The sequence below is a fragment of the Schistocerca americana genome, chromosome 5 (genome assembly GCF_021461395.2).
Source record: "Schistocerca americana isolate TAMUIC-IGC-003095 chromosome 5, iqSchAmer2.1, whole genome shotgun sequence".
Classification (NCBI taxonomy): Eukaryota; Metazoa; Arthropoda; class Insecta; order Orthoptera; family Acrididae; genus Schistocerca; species Schistocerca americana.
In genome coordinates, this window is record NC_060123.1 from 128,933,454 (window position 1) to 128,954,071 (window position 20,618).

Here is a 20,618-nt window from a genome sequence, read left to right on the forward strand (position 1 = left end):
CATATCAGCGACCTCAGTAGTCATTACACATCTTGAGAGAGCGGAATGGGGCGCTCCGCGGAACTTACGGACTTCGAACGTGGTCAGGTGATTGGGTGCCACTTGTGTCATACGTCTGTACGCGAGATTTCCACACCCCCAAACATCCCTAGGTACACTGTTTCCGATGTGATAGTGAAGTGGAAACGTGATGGGACACGTACAGCACAAAAGCGTACAGGCCGACCTAGTGTGTTGGCTGACAGATACCGCCGACAGTTGAAGAGGGTCATAATGTGTAATAGGCAGACATCTATCCACACCATCACACGGGAATTCCAAACTTCATTAGGATCCACTGCAACTACTATGACAGTTAGGCGGGAGGTAAGAGAACTTGCATTTCATAGTCGAGCGGCTGCTCATAACCCACGCATCACGCAGGTAAATTCCAACACAATGTGGCGATGCGATGGCAGGGTGTGGGTATGGCGAATGCCCGGTGAACGTCATCTGCCAGCTTGTGTAGTGCAAACAGTAAATTTCGAAGGCGTTGTTGTTATAGTGTGGTCGTGTTTTTCAGGGAGGGGCCTTGCATCCCTTGTTGTTTTGCGTGGCACTATCACAGCACAGGCCTACATTGATGTTTTAAGCACCTTCTTGCATCCCACTGTTGAAGAGCAATTCAGGGATGACGATTGCGTCTTTCAACACGATCGAGCACCTATTCATAATACACGGCCTGTGGCGGATTGGTTACACAACAATAACATACTTGTAATGGACTGGCCTGCACAGAGTCCTGACCTGAATCCTATAGAACATCTTTGGGGTGTTTTGAAACGCCGACTTCGTGCTAGGTCTAACCAACCGACGTCAATACCTCTCCTCAGTGCAGCACTCCGTGAAGAATGGGTTGCGATTCCCCAAGAAACATTCCAGCGGTTGATTGAAGGTACGCCTGCGAGAGTGCAAGCTGTCATCAAGGCTTAGGATGGGCCAACACCACATTGAATTCCAGCATTACCGACGGAGGGCGCCACGAACTTTTAAGTCATTTTCAGCCCTGTGTCCGGATACTTTAGACCACATAGTGTAATTCACCTCAATGGGCAATGAATCCAACATTGCAGATGCACAGTTATGTCCGACCTGCTGCAGGAATCTCAAAGTAGCGAGTATAGAGGACATCGATTGGGACTGTGGACAGGTGGCCATAGGTGAGAGTGTGGATCGGCCTAGGGGCGTGCTGAGGTGATGCGCGCAGTTGCGATAAACGCTGTGTCCGGATGGCGCCATTGTTACCACAGCTGCCGAATAAGCAGGCGGTCCCGGGTTCGAATCCCACCCCAGCACACATTTTCACTCGTCGCCGCTGATTCCACATATAGTCGCAATGCAGCTGACATCAATAGTTCCTTGTCTTTCCTTTCTCCTCACTCTACATTCAGTTTACATAAAATGTATCAAAAGCCGCCGATTCCGCGTGGTGTCAGTTCTTCCACACATCTCGAAAGAACAGGCATCACACATTCATATAATTAAGTTAAATGATGTTGGCACCCTAATGTAGATTGATCTTTGACCTGGGTAAAGGAGGTAAATGTTTCGCATTTCCTTACATCAGTATGATTTACAAACCAATCCGTCATTATTTTTACGTATAAAAGACATCTCTTGACTGATCTTACTGCTTTTCCCACTTTTCCTTTCCGTTTTAATTTTTCCTCATTTTTTTCCTATATTTTTACTCCAGAGGTACCTTATTCTCGGGGCTTTTTCCCAGTCGTCCCAGCCTTGTTACGCCCTGCTATTATCTTCAGACAGTTTCCGTAATTATGCGATCATTATTTCCAGCGCCCCCTCATAGAGTAAACAGTCCACAGAGACGTGACGCAGTTGTCAACAATGCAGGGGGCACTGCAGCGGCCCCTACCGTTGCCTAGCATCAGTTTGAGACGAGGCGATCGGCGAACAACATGAATCTGTGCGCTCCCGGTCAGTAAAATCTTAAGGACACGGGAAACGCAGTAAGAGCACGGAGCAACGATAACAGTCAGAAGGTAAGAAGTCAACAAATGTTTTGAGTTCCACTGATAGGTGACATCCAAATCCAGGCGTCAAATCGATTGGAAATATCTACAGACGCATGACATATATTCTCGCAGGCATGTGTGTTTCATGAACTTGGAGATATTCAGCACTGCATTTATATTCAGGGTACTTTGATTTTGCCGACTGTTCATGGTAATTTCCAAGAATGATTGCCTATCGAAGTGGCAGGGTCCAAACGGCACATATCGAACGTGCGATTCTAAATCGTCGCGGGCGTTATGAGTATGTTTACGGTTGTCACTACAGGAACGACAAAAGAAGAGCGTTAAAAAAATACTTGTAATTACAAAGGAGACGACTTATCTTACCGGTCGTCGGTGTGTCCACGTGATGTGTACGCTACAGGGACAATTCCCTTTTTGCCATAGCTTAGGTAAATTCTGCCAATATCACGCAAGAATATCGGCACAGTGTCACATGCGTTAACTTTTCCCTGTAAACGCAAGTTGTGGAAATAGAATTACTGAAACAAGTACAGTTTGTCTCTTTGTCTTGGACGCCCTTCTCTTTTAATGGAAGACTTCACAAATTTCCTTAGGCGCTCGTTGTTCTGCGTGTGCACACTAGCATCATCCAAAGACACAAACTCTAAAGAGTGGTTCACGAACTCGTGGTCGAATCCTTCAGTTTTCAGAGTCTTCTAGGACTGAAACCCGTCTGTAATGACTTTAGTACCAGGCAGCATGAAGTGCTTTATCAGACCCACTAACGTGAGCTTGTCTCGGGATAATACTCTGACAACGAAACACTTCATGGACTCTCTTCCTATTCCACCGAATACCCAAATATTATCTATTTCACTCTTTGAAGGTCGTTTGCTCTGGTTCTTTCTTCTAGCTATATGAGATTGGCCCACTTACACAACTTTACTCGCTCCACCAATTGGTACACTGTCGTTTGACACTACCACATAACAAGACTTCTCGGCAATACCCCGAAATTGTCACACACAGTATTAGCAGATAACTCAGTTTCCTATTCTGTTGCTTGCAAGGTGTAGTCTCGAATCCAGCAAGATAGAAGAATTACGCTGGTCTGGATGGATAATTTGGAAATGTCGAACCATGTATTCTTTCTGATACTCGTTCCTTTTCCGCAGTGTCCGCAATGAAATTGTAACGGTGTTTCAGCATCGAAACTCCCCTTACGAAGTTTTACACACTTCGCACCACCACAGTGAGCACAGTCCCTCCTTTTGTCGTCCGGTAGAACTCCATATTTGCGACAAAAAGCCAAACAGTTTTGTACGCTGGATCCTGGCTAAGCATGGAATTAGATTTTTCCATGTGAGAGAATCCGCGGAAGAAACGTCAGGAATACCAGACATCACACTCACTATCGACAGAAATCGTCTGGGTTTTCCAAACGTGGAGGAATGTAATTTAGAGCAACTAAAGGAACAACGGAAAACAGATAAAAATGACGATCACAAATAATTGATCATAACGTCCGCCACGAGACTCGCATGATCGATTTACAATCGCAAGTTCGATATGTGTTGTTTGGACCCAGCAACTTCGATAGGCAAACATTATTGAAAATTACCCTATTGATTCAGAGTGTTTATCGTGGTTTGTCCGAGGCAGCATGGATTGGGAAAGAATGAATTTTATAAATCTTGCAATTACATGAAAATCTGAATTCTTGAAATTGTACTTCATCCTACGAAGTTTTCGTGCCAAAAAATATCTGTATTCGGTGGTGTAGACATTGTTTGACAACTCGATTGCTTCACCGCAGTGTTTCGAAACGGACGATTTCCTTGCACATATCGTAAGAAATGATGCACCTTTACAAGGGTTTTTAGCAATATATATATACGATTTTCAGACATGAAATTACGTATAACTAAATATGATGGATCAGCTTTATCGTCTTTGTGCCAGTGAATTTCATATTCTCAGTCCCGGTAGAGCACGCGCACATTTTTTTGCCTACCCCTTTCTTTCGCACTGAACGGGTGGAGGTCACTGGGATTCGAGTAGCTAATACGTTGACTCTTCTCTCTGATACATTGGCTATCAAATGATGCTCTCCGCAGTAAGTCTGACACTTTAGGCGTCATTGTTTAATGCTGTATTTCGTTTCAATGATAAGTAATTTGTTGTAGTATTACTTGCACATGATCTCTCACGCCACTGTCTACACTCTGATCTGATACAACAAGTATTAGTTGTTCACTCTAGGAAGAGTCTAGAAACATTGGCTGATAGGAGTAGCTGTTTCCATAGAAGTCGAGAGAATGTCTACGACATTGGACTTTTATTCACTTGTTTCCGTTTTACCAAACTTAGTCCTCAAATTTGGGATTTATAGCCTCTGCTTTCTGCAAACACTATATATATATCTTTATTTTATTTACTCAGACCTGTTTCCTGCACCTATTTGTCATCCTCTGAGGGCCTCGATTTATTCCTGCAAACATATTGTACAAAGTTTTCTATTATCTTTCTACTTTAAGCCTAAAAAGTGTAACTCGTACATTTTTTATATTGTTTTGATTGCTCTACTGAAATTACATTAACTGAGAAAGTGGATTTGTACAAGTTGGCTAGCTGTTATTCCTTTCTATGGTTTGACAGCATGTCATCCGCGAAGTGTGTGTAATCACCATCAGTAGACGAAGCACACCAGAGGTACACAAGAGGGTGGAAATCGTAAAGCAGAACATACACCACTGCTGCTCTCGAAAAAGTATTTCAGAATTAATAACTTGTTACGCAAGTTCTTCCGGCTACTCAGCAGAAGATATCTTATCAAACCACGGAAAGGCGCAACTGAAAGCCACTCTGTACAAATCCACTTCCGCAGTTAAATTAATTTCAGTCGCGTAATCGAAACACAATAAAAACGGGCATGCTATAGTTTCTAGACATAAAAAATTCCGAAGAAATTTGTAAAATATTTTTACAGAAATAAACCGGGAACATAGCAAGCTGATGGCATACGGATGTCGCAAAGTGCCTGGATAAACAGAAAAAAGAAGTTCATTGTGTTTTGTAGAGGGCGGAGTTTAAAAACCCAAATTTAATCCGTACACACGAAAAAACGTGAACAGACGCTTACAACCCAAGCAAGATGTTTATCTTAGCTTCCGGTATCGCGAGCAGAGAATAGCTTCATAGAACGAATCAATGAATTTAAACCGTTTGATATTGAATTACATATGTGTTCCGTCTGATTTCATTTACGCTGAACAATGCACTGAACGCAGCATCATGTGCTAGCTAAAGTTACCTAAATTATTCGTGTATCCTTATGTGAAAGTGATTTCTGAAGCCAACTTAGATTATTTTACGAGGGGATTTTTAAATGTTAGTGATACATTATTTCGGCATGCCAGGTATCTTTTACTGAACGCAGCACTACTCTTCAAAGTGACACAGATACATCACACCATTTTTCAACGTAGCCACCAAGTCTCTGGAAAGAACAGCTGGAACGTTCTACCAGTCGAACAGAAAAGCACTCCTCAGTCACGGAGCCATTCGAGAAGCGCTGTGCGAACTTTCTCAGTCTCTGAAAATATGCAAGCTGTGCGGATCAGTTTCTCGATTGCCTGGATACTGTCTGCACTGGTCTATGACCTTCCTTGTCGATCAGTACGCCCACGTCTGTGCAGCCTTGACCAAATTGTTGCCACAATTTTATTACGGCTGGACGTGACACTACATGATAACGCTTTTCCTACCTTATATTAGGTTTCGTAATGTCTTGTGTTTTGGTATTTCCGTATTTTTGTCTACTCCTAGTATGTTCATAACTCCTCAGAAAATGAGCGGTTTTTGCGCCTACCTATCTGAGCAAATATTTATTTCACTTATTACAAGGTACGTTCAACAAGTAATGCAACTTTTTTTCTCTTAAAGCAGGTTGGTTTTATTCGGGGTTCCAATGCACCGTACTATTCCCCACTCTTTTGGCTGTAAAATCCTGCTCTTTAACATATACTGAGGTCACGAATGTCATGGAAAAGCGATCTGCACATACGCAAATAGCGGTAGTATCGCGTAAACAAGTAATTAAAGGGCGGTGCATTTGTAACTACGTGATTCATCTGAAAAGGTATCCTACGTGCTTATGGCCGCCCGACTGTTATTGTCTGAGTTTGAACGCGGAATGGTAGATGGAGCTCGACGCGGGAGACATTCCGTTTCGGAAATCGTTAGGGATTCAGTATTCCGAGATTTACAGTGTCAAGAGTGTGCCAAGGATACCAAATTTCAGGCGTTATCTCGCACCACCGCCAACTGGGTGACCAAAGGACTTAACGACCTAGAGCAGCGGCGTTTGCATAGAGTTGTCGGTGCTAACAGACAAACAACGCTACGTGAAACAACCGCAGAAATCAATGTGGGACGTACGTTGAACGTATCCTTTAGGTGAAAGTGGCGAAATTTGGCGGTAATAGGCTATGGCAGCAGATGACCTACGGGAGAGGCTTTGCTAACAGCACGTCATCGCTTGCAGCGCCTATCCTCGGCTCTTGACCATATTTGTTGGACCCTGAACGACTGGGAAACCGCAGCCTGCTCAGATTAGTCCCGACTTCAGTTGGTAGGAGCTGACGGTAGGGTTCCAGTGTGGCGTGGACCCAACGATGCCATAGATCCAGGCTGTCAACAAGGCACCCGCAAGCTAGAGGTGGCTTCGTAAAAGTGTGCGCTGTGTTTTTCATGGAATGGACTGGGTCCTGTGGTCAAACTGAACCGATAATTCACTGGAAATCGTTATGTTTGGCTACTTGGAGATCATTTTCAGCCTTTCATGGACTTCATGTTCCCATCGCACCAGGCCACATTATTCGTGATTAGTTTGAAGGACATTCTGGACAGTGTGAGCGAATAATTTGGCCACCCAGATCTACATCTACATCTACGTGGATACTCTGCAAATCACATTTAAGTGCCTGGTAGAGGGTTCATCGATCACCTTCACAATTCTCTATTATTCCAATCACGTATAGCGCGCGGAAAGAATAAACACCTATATCTTTCCGTACCAGCTCTGATTTTCCTTATTTTATGGTGGTGATCCATCCGCCCTATATAGGTCGGTGTCAACAAAATATTTTCGCATTCGGAGAAGAAATTTGGTGATTGGCATTTCGTGAGAAGATTCCGTTGCAACGAAAAACGCCTTTCTTTTAATGATTTCCAGCCCAAATCCTGTATAATTTCTGTGACACTCTCTCCCATATTTCGCGATAATACAAAACGTGCTGCCTTTCTTTGAACTTTTTCGATGTACTCCGTCAGTCCTACCTGGCTAGGGTCCCACACTGCACAGTAATATTCTAAAAGAGGACGTACAAGCGTAGTGTAGGCAATCTCCTTCGGTCTGTTATATTTTCTAAGTGTGCTGCCAATAAAACGCAGCCTTTTGTTAGCCTTCCCCACAACATTTTGTATGTGTTCCTTCCAAATTAAGTTGTTCGTAATTGTAATACTAGGTAGTTAGTTGAATTTACGGCTTTTAGATTAAACTGATTTTTCGTGTAACCGAAGTTAAACGAGTTCCTTTTAGCACTCATGTGGATGACCTCACACTTTTCGTTATTTGGGGTCAACTGCCACTTTTCGCACCATTCAGATATTTTTTTAAAAATCGTTTTGCAGTTTGTTTTGATCTTCTGATGACGTTATTAGTCGATAAACGACAGCGTCATCTGCAAACAACGGAAGACGGCTGCTCAGGTTGTCTCCCAAATCGTTTACATAGATGAGGAACAGCAAAGGACCTATAACACTACTTTGGGGAACGCCTGAAATCACTTCTGTTTTACTTGATGACTTTCCGTCAATTACTACGAACTGTGACCTCTCTGACAGGAAATCGCAAATCCAGTCACATAACTGAGACGATATTCCATAAGCACGCAATTTTACTACCAGCCGCTTGTGTGCTACAGTGTCAAAAGCCTTCCGGAAATCCAGGAATACGGAATCTATCTGAAATCCCTTATCAGTAGCACTGAACACTTCATCCGAATAAAGAGCTAGTTGTGTTTCACAGGAACGATGTTTTCTAAACACATGGTGACTGTGTGTCAATAGACCGTTTCCATCGAGTTAGTTCATGATGTTCGAACACAATATATGTTCCAAAATCCTGCTGCATATAGACGTTAACGATGGGCCTGTAATTTAGTGGATTACTCCTACTAACTTTCTTGAATATTGGTGTGACCTGAGCAACTTTCCAGTCTATGGGTACGGATCTTTCGTCGAGCGAACGGTTGTATATGATTGTTAAGTATGGAGGTAATGCATCAGCATACTCCGAAAGGAACCTAATTGGTATACAGTATGGACCAGAAGACTTGCTTTTTTTAAGTGATTTGAGTTGCTTCACTACTCCGAGGACATTTACTTCTACGTTACTCGTGCTGTCAGCTGTTCTCGATTCGAATTCTGGAATATTTACTTCGTCTTATTTTGTGCAGGCATTTCGGAAGGCTGTGTTAAGTAAATCTGCTTTGGCAGCACTGTCTTCGATAGTATCTACATTGTTATCGCCCGGCATGAACCCCATCGAAAATTCATGGCCCATAATCGAGAGGTCAGTTAGGGCACTAATTCTTGCACCAGCAAAACTTTCTCAGTTATGGACGGCTGTAAAGGCAGCATGGCTCAATATTTCTGCAGGAGACTTCCAACGACTTGTTGAGTCCACGCCACGTCGATTTGCTGCACTTCGTCAGGCAAAAGGAGGTCCGACATGATATTAGGAGGTATCCTATAACTTTGGTGGCCCCAGCGATATCTGTGTTCGATGCGACAGCTTTGCGCCAGCTTACTGGGAGGGCCTGTATGATGGCGTTGTACCGCTCTACTGGGCGACGTCTGAGCCAACGTATTGATGGATCAAACAGATGGAAGTCAAAAGGTGCGAGATCCGGGCCGTAGGGTGGATGAGGAAGAAGAGTCCGATGGAGTTTTGTGAGCACTACCAACAGAGACGTCCAATTGTGTGGCGAGGTGTTTGTCATTCGTCGATCACCTCGAATGAGAGTCTCCGCAAGTTCCAACACTGCAGCAGTCACAGCTGTGTGCGGCCGGCCAGCACGTGGTGGTGGGACAGGTTTGCCCGTCCTTGTTGCGATGGTGACAGAGGCCTCGCCCAACGGCTCACCGTGTTTTTGTTGACTGCCAGGTCTCCGTAGACAGTCTACAAGCGCCAACGGATAGCTGCGATGCTCTGGTTTTTCGCCAACAGAAACTCAGTGACAGCTCTCTGCTTGGAACGCACCTCCTTTAAAAGATGTTACTTTGAAGGCTACGTATAGTATCACCAACTATCTGAAGCCATTGAAACTATAGAGGCTGAAGACGGAATATCCCACGATGCCCCACAACAAAGTCCACATTTTTGTACCGAAATTGGCCGAGAAAAAAAATGTTCCTTTACTTATTGAACGCCCCTCGCATTTTGGAAGGTCGTTATTGTTGTGGTCTTCAGTCCTGAGACTGGTTTGATGCAGCTCTCCATGCAACTCTATCCTTTGCAAGCTTCTTCATCCCCCACTAACTACTGCAACCTACATCCTTCTGAATCTGTTTACTGTATTCATCTCTTGGTCTCCGTCTACGATTTTTACCCTCCACGGTTCCCTCCAATACTAAATTGGTGATCCCTTGATGCCTCAGAATATGTCCTACCGAGCGATCTTTTCTTCTAGTCAAGGTGTGCCACAAATTTCTCTTCTCCTCAATTATATTCAACACCTCCACATTAGTTATGTGATCTACCCATCTAATCTTCAGCATTCTTCTGTAGCACCACATTTCGAAAGCTTCTAGTCCCTTCTTGTCTAAACTCTTTATCCTCCACGTCTCACTTCCATACATGGCTACACTCCATACAAATACTTTCAGAAACGACTTCCTGACATTTAAGTCTATACCCGATGTTAACAAATTTTTCTTCTTCAGAAACGCTTTCCTTGCCATTGCCAGTCTACATTTTATATCCTCTCTACTTCGACCATCATCAGTTATTTTGCTCCCCAAATAGCAAAACTCCTTTACTACTTTAAGTGTCTCATTTCCTAATCTAATTCCCTCAGTATCACCTGACTTAATTCGACTACATTCCATTATCCTCGTTTTGCTTTTGTTGATGTTCATCTCATATCCTCCTTTCAAGACACTATCCATTCCGTTCAGCTGCCCTTCCAGGTCCTTTGCTGTCTCTGACAGAATTACAATGTCATCGGCGAACCTCAAAGTTTTTATTTCCTCTCCATGGATTTAAATTCCTACTCCAAATTTTTCTTTCGTTTCCTTTACTGCTTGCTCAATATACAGATTAAATTACATCGGGGATAGGCTACAACCCTGTCTCACTCCCTTCCCAACCACTGCTTCCCTTTCTTGCTCCTCGACTCTTGTAACTGCCATCTGGTTTCTGTACAAATTGTAAATAGCCTTTCGCTCCCTGTATATGACCCCTGCCACCCTCATAATTTGAAAGAGAGTATTCCAGTCAACATTGTCAAAAGCTTTCTCTAAGTCTACAAATGCTAAAAACGTAGGTTTGCCTTTCCTTAATCTATTATCTAAGATAAGTCTTAGGGTGAGTATTGCCTCATGTGTTCCAACATTTCTACGGAAGCCAAACTGATCTTCCCCGAGGTCGGCTTCTACCAGTTTTTCTATTCGTCTGTAAAGAATTCATGTTAGTATTTTGCAGCCGTGGCTTATTAAACTGATAGTTCGGTAATTTTCACATCTGTCAACACCTGCTTTCTTTGGGATTGGAATTATTATATTCTTCTTGAAGTCAGGGTATTTCGCCTGTCTCGTACATCTTGCTCACCAGATGGTAGAGTTTTGTCAGGGCTGGCTCTCCCAAGGCTATCAGTAGTTCTAATGGAATGTTGTCTGCTCCCGGGGAGTAGGTGCAGAGGGAAATACCTTATCTGGAGCACCGCTCATACGGAATGTTCGAAGAATGTGGATGTGCCTTCCGAAACCAATTACGACGGTATGAAGTTAAATACAATTTGAATAATGGTGCCACTATCATGAATAGAGAGATTACTGCTCTCTTGGAAGCTACAAAGTATGCGCGTATCATTGTTCTGTCCGTCTCTAAATCTTTTGTCAACAGCTTAAAATCGTGAGGTAGGGTCAGTCAGACCGCTAAATATCCTACTTGATAGTGACCGACATCTAGCAGTTGACTATAAATTAAAATCACGTCGTCGCCGGCCGCGGTGGCCGTGCGGTTCTAGGCGCTCCAGTCCGGAGCCGCGCTGCTGCTACGGTCGCAGGTTCGAATCCTGCCTCGGGCATGGGTGTGTGTGATGTCCTTAGGTTAGTTAGGTTTAAGTAGTTCTAAGTTCTAGGGGACTAATGACCACAGCAGTTGAGTCCCATAGTGCTCAGAGCCATTTGAACCATTTAAAATCACGTCGTAATTTCTTGGATTAAAGTACTTATCAACAGACCAGGATATTATATATCTGACTCTCTTACGAATGAAGGCACTCACGACAGGAAAGAGAATACAAAGTTGTACAGTCTGGAGAGTCTATCAAAAAGATTAAGCAAATAGAGTGCGAAGAATAATAGTGAGGTTCCTCGCAGGCGACATTGGGAAGGCAATTCACCATGGTAACCTCTACTGTACCAACGCCTTGGTCCCGCGGACTCATCTGCTCACAAAAATTCGTAGTCATTACGTCCCACATCACATTTAATAGCAATTACCTCAAACAACTACGTCGGATAAACATCATACCATCAGGTCTGTGCGACTACGTTTAAGAAGTCCTAAGTCGCAATTTCTTCGTGTGCATTTACGAGAAGGACTTGTCAAGAGTGTTAGTAAGCACCTCAGTCCTTCAGTCCCCAGCATCAAAACACATTTCAACGTATACAGCGCTGTACCCCGTCAGTCCAGAAAATTTCGAAACGAGATTAATAAAAAATAGAGAAAAGTTAAGATGGCGACTTTAATGATTCAACCGTTCTAGATAGTTAGAGCCATGTGAAACTATCATAAAAGTCATTTTTGGGATATTGTTTAACTCGTGCTTCACATTGACTTGAATGTCGGTTATATCATCAAAGCGTTAACCTTTAATTTGAATTCCTGCATTTTTCCCTTTTGGGGTAGCTTCGTACTTATAACACCATGCCTTGTTACCCTTGATGATTTTTTTTTTCCAGAAAAGAATTGTTCGCGCTTTTAACTCAAGTCGCAGCAGCCGTCCACGCATCGTTGCTTTTCATCAGGAGTCAATGTGTGTGGGACAAACTTTGCACGCAGTTTTCTCTTCTTTAAAACATTCTGCAAGATGTAATGAACACTTGACTTTGAGATGTTACTTCATTGCAGTTCGTGATGCAACAATATGTACACTAAGACAGCACGCCCACCACTTACCGCTACCTGCTCACAACTGGGTGGTCGAATGCACATCTGTTGTTTACAGTTGTTCATTCAAGCCGAAGTTGCTGCGGTGACATCGGTTCTACACCAGGAATGAAATCAGATTCGGATCCTTTCTGGACGTACCGTTTATACCTCCCAAGTCAAAGCAAAAGTAAGAAGAGATGTTCATAAAATACAAAGTTATGGTAGGAATTAAGGATTATAGATGGATGACGCAAACAGCCACAAAAACTTTTAGAAAGCTTTATTCTATCACAGTGGCCGGTTTCAGACTAGCGTACCTATCTTCAGGTGGCTGCACTTGTCTGCTTACATTCTCTGTAAACAGTCCTTACTTGAATAACAGCCACGGAGATCAAACAGATCCAGCACGAATAAAGTAATATGTTTTTAATGGTGGTATGTGATTGTAAACACCTTTTCTGTACTTATGTACTCATTATTAGCGTGCTGCAATTATACACCTACCTATTACGTTTCATGTTAATAAACTCAAGCCTGTTATTTATAGAAGGGCCTAATTGGTGTCACTAGAAAGCCAATAAAATGTATAAAATGTAGGTAATATGTTGTCGACTATTCCTGTCTGCTCCTTTTAGCAAGGACCAAGAGTGCACAGTCCTGACACTCCATCACTGCACGGCCAGGGCAAGGTCTGACAACATCGCAGTCAGGTGACACGCCAGAGCGTTCTAATCACTCTCTGCCTAACACAACTGTCTCGATTTAAACTATTGGCGATTATAGAACTTCCATTAGGATCTGTAAGCCTTGGTTACTGATTTGAAATTATAAAGTGATGAGTGTAAAAACTGCAATAAATAGAAAGGAAAATATATGTCGCATGTTGGGAGATGGGGATCGTCTGAAATTCTGACGGGAGGGTAAGGATAATGCATAGAGGTGCATGGATGGTGGATTATCGGCGTAATGGCGCAGTGGGGTACCTGGATTTGAAATGAAAAAGGCTGTGATATAGAATGGTGGGAATCTACAGCTGTAATAATGTCTTTAGTTATCGGTTCAAATGGCACTATGGGACTTAACATCTGTGGTCATCAGTCCCCTAGAACTTAGAACTACTTAAACCTAACTAACCTAAGGACATCACACACATCCATGCCCGAGGCAGGATTCGAACCTGCGACCGTAGCGGTCACGCGGTTCCAGACTGAAGCGCCTAGAACCGCACGGCCACACGGGCCGGCTTTTAGTTATCGGTATTTTGAGTCTTAGTTCGTTAAGGGAACTCGTTAACATTAATTTACTAATCCATCTGCATGACCTACCGTTTTTTTACTGCTTCCCTATTTTCGCTGGTTACTGTAATGTAAACAGAGCGTGAAAGTATGCTTTGAAGCTCCACATTTAGCGTTACACCATATCACCACCTGCAATTTTCCATCCATGCACATAGATCTTCGCCGATTCCGGGGAGATACGAGGCGTGTTTTTTTAAGTAAGTACCGTTTTGAAATTAAAAAAAGACGTGCTAAGATATCTCAATAATTTTATTTTTACATGAAAGCTTGTACCTTAATCTACTTTTCTACATAATTTCCGTCAATATTGAGGCACTTGTCATAGCGTTGTACCAGTTTTTGAATACCCTCCTCATAGAAGTTTGCCGCCACTGTTTTGACTTCGTCATCACCTTGAGGACGCTGACCGCCCAGGTGTTTCTTCAAGTGGAGGAACAGATAGTAGCCACTGGGCGCAAGATCGGGGGCGTACGGAGGATGATCTAGAGTTTCCATCGAAAAGATGTGATGAGATCTTTGGTCTGATTCGCCAGATAAGGATGGACATTGTCTTGCAGCAAAACGATGCCCTTGCTCAACTTCCATGGACTGTTGCTTTGATTCTGCTGTGACGTAGGCCACTCATGTTTCATTGCCCGTAACAATTTGGCTTAAGAAATCATCACCGTCGTTGTGGTACCGCTCAAGGAAAGTCAATGTACTGTCTAAGCGTTTGGTTTTGTGCACATCCGTCAACATTTTCGGTACCCAATGTGCTCACAATTTTCGGTAATTCAAGTGCTCGGTCACAATGCCATACAAAACACTACGAGAAACATTAGGAAAGTCATCCCGCAAGGAGGAAATTGTAAAGCGTCTTTTTTCTCACCTTATTGTCCACTTCCTGCACCAAACTTTCACTAACGACTGAAGGACGCCCACTCCGTTGTTCACCATGCACATTTGTGTGGCCATCTTTTAATGCTCTCACCCACTTTCTTACCATTCCATCACTCATAATGTTTTCTCCGTAAGCTGCACAGATCTCACGATGAATATCGATCGCTATTAGGGCTTTAGCAGTAAGAAATCTAATAACAGCCCGTACTTCACAGTCGGCGGGACTCACGATTATCAGAGGCATCTTAAACACTCAGTACACAACGTAAACAAGGAAGAATCACACTGTAATGGCGTCAGTGCGTAGATTAAGGTACAGGCTTTCATGTAAAAATAAAATTATTGAGATATCTTAGCACGTCTTTTTTTAATTTCAAAACGGTACTTACTTAAAATACACGCCTTGTATTACTATAAAGTTAATTCCTATGCTTAAGCTTGGGGACCTTTTGCACGAGATGCTTTGTGACTCTTGCCGGACACCAAATACCTGCGCGATGTGGAGGCAGTTGTGCGTCGCCACAGGAGGATCGGCCGTGGCAGTTCGGCCCCCCGGTATCGACGCCCAGTGGGAGGTGTCGGAGCGCTCGATAGCCACCCCCGCCGCCCCCGCAGCCACCACCGCCACCGCCGTCTCCGCCGCCGCCGCCGCCGCCGCCGCCGCCACCGCCACCGTCGCTTTAATTGACCCTCGACAGGCGCCCCACCCCCTCACCACCCCCCGCCTGTCGATAAACCACACGGCCGGCGTCACCACACACAGCAAGAAAACCTGCTGCGGCGGACCGCCGACTGCTTTCAAAACACACTGCACCAAAAGCTCCGAAAAGGAAAGTCGGTAGTTAATGAGTTAGTGAAAAGGCACGCTTATAGCGGAAATGATTGTGGACCATTAGCGGTTTAATAAGTCTTATCTAACTGTATCTAACTGCTACCCAGTTTGCTTTAAGTCAAAATTTATTTCACGCCTTCCGTTTTATGCTGACATTGTTATCAATAAAGATTGTCATCATTATAAGTAAATCACTTTTATCTCCCCTTTTGTGTTTGCATCTTCACGTTGGCGACTGTTTCACGGTGAACTAGAGTTTAGCCTTCTGTAACACCAAAAAACAGACCAAAGCAGTGATGTTTCTGGAACAGAAACATTTTTCCCCAAATATTCCTGTGAAACACTGCATGCTTGTTTAGCTTTAACGAGTACTATTTCTATGTATTTAATCTATTATCTGGCCCTGAAACATAACCTCCTATTTGCTAGTACAGTTTTGCTCTCGATTTTTTTTATTTTTGTAATTGAGATATGTATTTCACTTATGTGTAAATGTATTATCTTGCACAGAAGTGATCGAATTCCTTAATTCAGGTAGCGACAAGAACAATACTCTGTATGTTCCAATCCCAGTTGTGCAGAAGTATACGTTTACATGCAATATGAACGAACAGTTTTGACATATAAAACATTTAACTGCATTATTTCACTCTAGTGAGAGAATTTGCACATCACATGTTTTAGTTAAAGCGACATTAAAGTGAGGCACGGCTACTCCTAATGATTTCGGTTTCGAAAGATAAATCGAAACAGAGATAATAGCGATAGTACCTGTGTAGTTCAACACTTGATACAACAGCGGTGATTACATTGGAATCTTGAAGTTTCAAATATTTCCCTTGAAAACACTGACCAACACCTGATTCCCACTTTCTCAGCATGTCTATAGGCTCTCTAAAAGCCCATAACAGTGTAATAACATACACGAAAACGTTGACAAAGCTACACATATTGAGAAAACCGCCTGTGTCTATAACCATAGCCGGCAGACACGGTGAGGCAACGGAGAAAGCTGAAATAGCGTTATGATCGTCAGCGAACCTATGGCAGCCATCATGACATCTACATGTTGCCATCATACACAATTCTCATTTTGTTTATAGCACCCTGATTTATACACATGGTAGATGGACATACGGTAAATGAAACAGAAATGGAGATAGGTCACCAAAACAAAAACATAAAGTTTACATGGTTGCCAATTCCTAAAGGGAATCACAGAAAACAAATGAGCAAACAAAGATTAGGAATTTTAAACAAGCTATTAGAAACATCTGTCAAAATAACTCAACAGAACAGGATGTATACCGTGGAAAATATCCAATCCCATTACCACACAAACCCTCCGTAACATAACATCTCTATTTATGTGCCTCTGGAATTCGTGATGCCTACACCCATATGTCAGGATTGGTTCAAATGGCTCTGAGCACTATGGCACTTAACTTCTGAGGTCATCAGTCCCCTAGAACTTAGAACTACTTAAACGTAACTAACCTAAGAACATCACACACGTCCATGCCGAGGCAGGATTCGAACCTGCGACTGTAGCGGTCGCGCGGTTCCAGACTGTAGCGCCTAGAACCGCTCGGCCACCCCCGGCCGGCTATGTCAGGAACCCTTGAAATTATCACATTAGTAATATGGCACTGATTTACAGAAACATTTATGTAAGAGGTAGATGACACCACATATCTATCCTTTAATAAACGTACGACCGTAAAAATTTCCTCCGCATTCTGTAACAGTGTACGACGGAACTTGATAGCGGAAAATTATTAAGAGACAAGAATCATACGTTCAAAATCATTCTCACTGAGTATGAAAGAAAGTAACACCGTGTAATTTGTTAACATCCAAGTACGATGTGTGACATAACATAAAACCACGTTTTTTTTCCAAAATCTGGTCATGATTAAAGCTTTCTTGTTGCTCCTGACTTAATTTAACCCTTCAGAGATAGTTCATATAAGTATTACATTAGGACTACTGTAATTTCAACTACCCGCTGTCACCCACTTTTATATGTCACTATCCATAAGACATATGTAGATTATCATAAAGAGATATTTTAATACACATTTCAACATGGTATTCATATATCTATGGGGACAGTCTACATCACGTATGTTTGTCAAAAGAGTAGGATTTTCGAGAGGATATCGAACATACGTTTGAAATAATAAGGAAAATAAGTATAGCGTAGGGCCAAAGATGAGTTGGAATTTTTGTTTCGAAATCAGTAAATTTTGTACCAATATCAACAAATTTTGTTTCAAAATCAATCAGTTATGGGTCGAAATCATCGAATATTGTGCATTAAAATAGATTTTTACGAAAGGTTCTTTTAGAATTTCCGATAGTGTTCACAGCCACAGTAATCAAAAAACAATATTGTAGCAAACTGCCCTATATTAGAGCAATATACTAACAAAACGATCCATGTTACACCAAAAATTAAATTTTACCAAGTTCTTACTAGTCTTCTTACACACAGAATTATTGTTAGGCAGTCAGACATCACCAGCTAAATCTAGCATTATATCCAGGTCCAGATCCATACAATAATAATAGTCTACATGGAGCTCCTTCAATACACCAGGCAGCTTATTCATTAGTATAACAATTTTAACATCTACGAATTTCACACTGTACTGAAAATTGTAGACAGTCGGTTTACATACATTCGAGTATACCATAAACTGATAGTTGTTGTATATGACCAGATATCATATATTTTTCCAGTAGCAGAATCTGACAGTGTACACTATCATATGAGAAGTATTCACACACCCTCCTATGCAAAGAAAAAATGATCATTAGATATTGTGATAGTTGAACCCATCGGTATTACAGTAGGCAGGGAGTGTTGTGCTGTCAGTAGAGAAGCAGTAACAGCAGTATGGTTCAATCAGTAGAGCTCAGTGGGGCCGGTGGTAAGGAGTGCTTGAGATGGTGTGAAGTGAAACATCACTGGACAGTGAATGATAGGAAATGAGTGATTTGGAGTGGAGATTAACGCTATAACATTGGAGAATGTTGTCCACCATCATGTGTTATGATACCGATATTGGATCTATTTGTCCTTAGGATATAAACACATTTTACAGCATTTTGTACTACATACAACAGAGGAGCAGTTTAGAGATAATGACTGTTCATATCAGTATGACAATGCACTATGTCATCAAACAGCATCTGTGAAGGAATGGCTTATGGACAATGACATCCTTATGTAAGCTAGCCTGCCCCGAATCCTAACCTGAACCCAATGAATCACCTCTGGGATGAGTTCGACCATTGGTTTTGCTCTGGATCCCACCATCCAAAATCACTACCCTCTCTGGTTTTGACTCTTGAGGAATAATGAACAGCCATTCTTCCACACTTGTTCAGACATTTCATTAAAAGCATTCCCAGCAGGTTTAAGAATGTTATAAAGATGAAAGATGAACACATCTCATATTAATATCCACTAATGGGCATCCAGATACTTGTAATCATATAATGCATGTCCCATAACTTGACAGTATAAGTCAGCTACTGAGTCTTAAAACTTTACTGTGAACCAAACAGTGTGTGTGTGTGTGTGTGTGTGTGTGTGTGTGTGTGTGTGTGTGTGTGTGGTGTGTGTGTGTGTGTGTGTGTGTGTGTGTGTGTATGTGTGTGTGTGTGTTTGTGGGTGTGCATGTCAACTACGAAACTGCCTGTAAAAAAAAATTACCCCATGGTGTTTAGATTCAATTTTGTAAGTTATAGTTCACAGGAGTTGAAGGAAAACAAATATAAAACAGATACTTTATGGGGAAGTTTTATCCTCCAAATACAATCTCATCGTCTCTCTTCCATTACTCACTGCCAAACCTTGATCTCCAAGGAGTAGTCAATGATTTCTTCAGTTTTTTGAGTGATAGGCAATTATGAGATTACATGATAACTATTTTCATAAGATCCACACCTAATGGAGATGATCACCATTTTACTTTCTCATCACCCATTACCATAATGTAATTTACATATCTACACAGCTCCCACAACATGTTTCTTCCAGTATGTAACTACACTTCATCAATCTCCCACTGCTGTTGGTGGTGATTACATGTTACCCAAGAGTTCGTCTTCTGGGTTTTCTCTAGCAGGTTACTGAATGCTGGATCCTGTACTATAGCCAGAGAACCTTGGTGATAACTTGCTTGCCATCTATGAGAGTAGCAGCTGCTTGTTGTAGCACAAAACTATATACATAATGTTTAAATCCTTATAGGCCTACAAATGCTGCCTTAATTCCGAAAGGACAAAGATACCATCTAATCTGTTAATGGTATTAACTGGAATACAAAGCGTCAAATAAAATGTTTAGTACAGTGTCTCCTCTTACCTACAAAGCATTTGCAGGGCACTTCTTCTTCCAAATGCTTACCTAGAAAAAGAAAACCTTCTGTCAGTATAATGCTGTCAAAGCTAACCCTTGCATTTAAAGATATGGACTGTGGAGATAGTTTGGCCTGCCAGCACATGCTGAAACTGTTTTTGAAAGCTCTTTGCATAGATACTAAATACACAACAATTTTAAGCCCCATATGTCACTATTTTATATCCTATCAAATAAAATTGTAGCAAATTGCCCCATGCTAAAACAAAAATTGTAACAAATTACCTCATGTTACAATAAAAATTGTAACAAATTGTTCCAAGTTACAGTAAAATTGTAACAAACTGATTTTGGTCATATATTTATCCAGACAAGTTACTGCTGGGCTTACAACTTGAGTAAGAGGGAAATAGTGACATTACTCAGATCTGCCATTATGCCCAGAGAGAATGGTACCATCACTTGGCATCAACAGGCTGTGAGTCCCAAAGAAGCTGATTTATACATTATATGATAAATAAACTCTGTGATTCACTACAGACCTTTAAAGAAATATCTAAAAAATAATCTTATTCTAAACAAAATTCGCCAGATATTATCATTCCATCAAATTAACTGCATGAAAATATACATCGATATTAATACTGAGGAATGCACGAATGCAAAAAAGTTTCCAAAAAGACTTTTTCAAACAAATTAATAATGGTGTTTTTGGCAAAACTGTGGATAATGTGCAAAAACTAAGTGATGTGAAGTTAGTAGCAAGTTTGAAAGG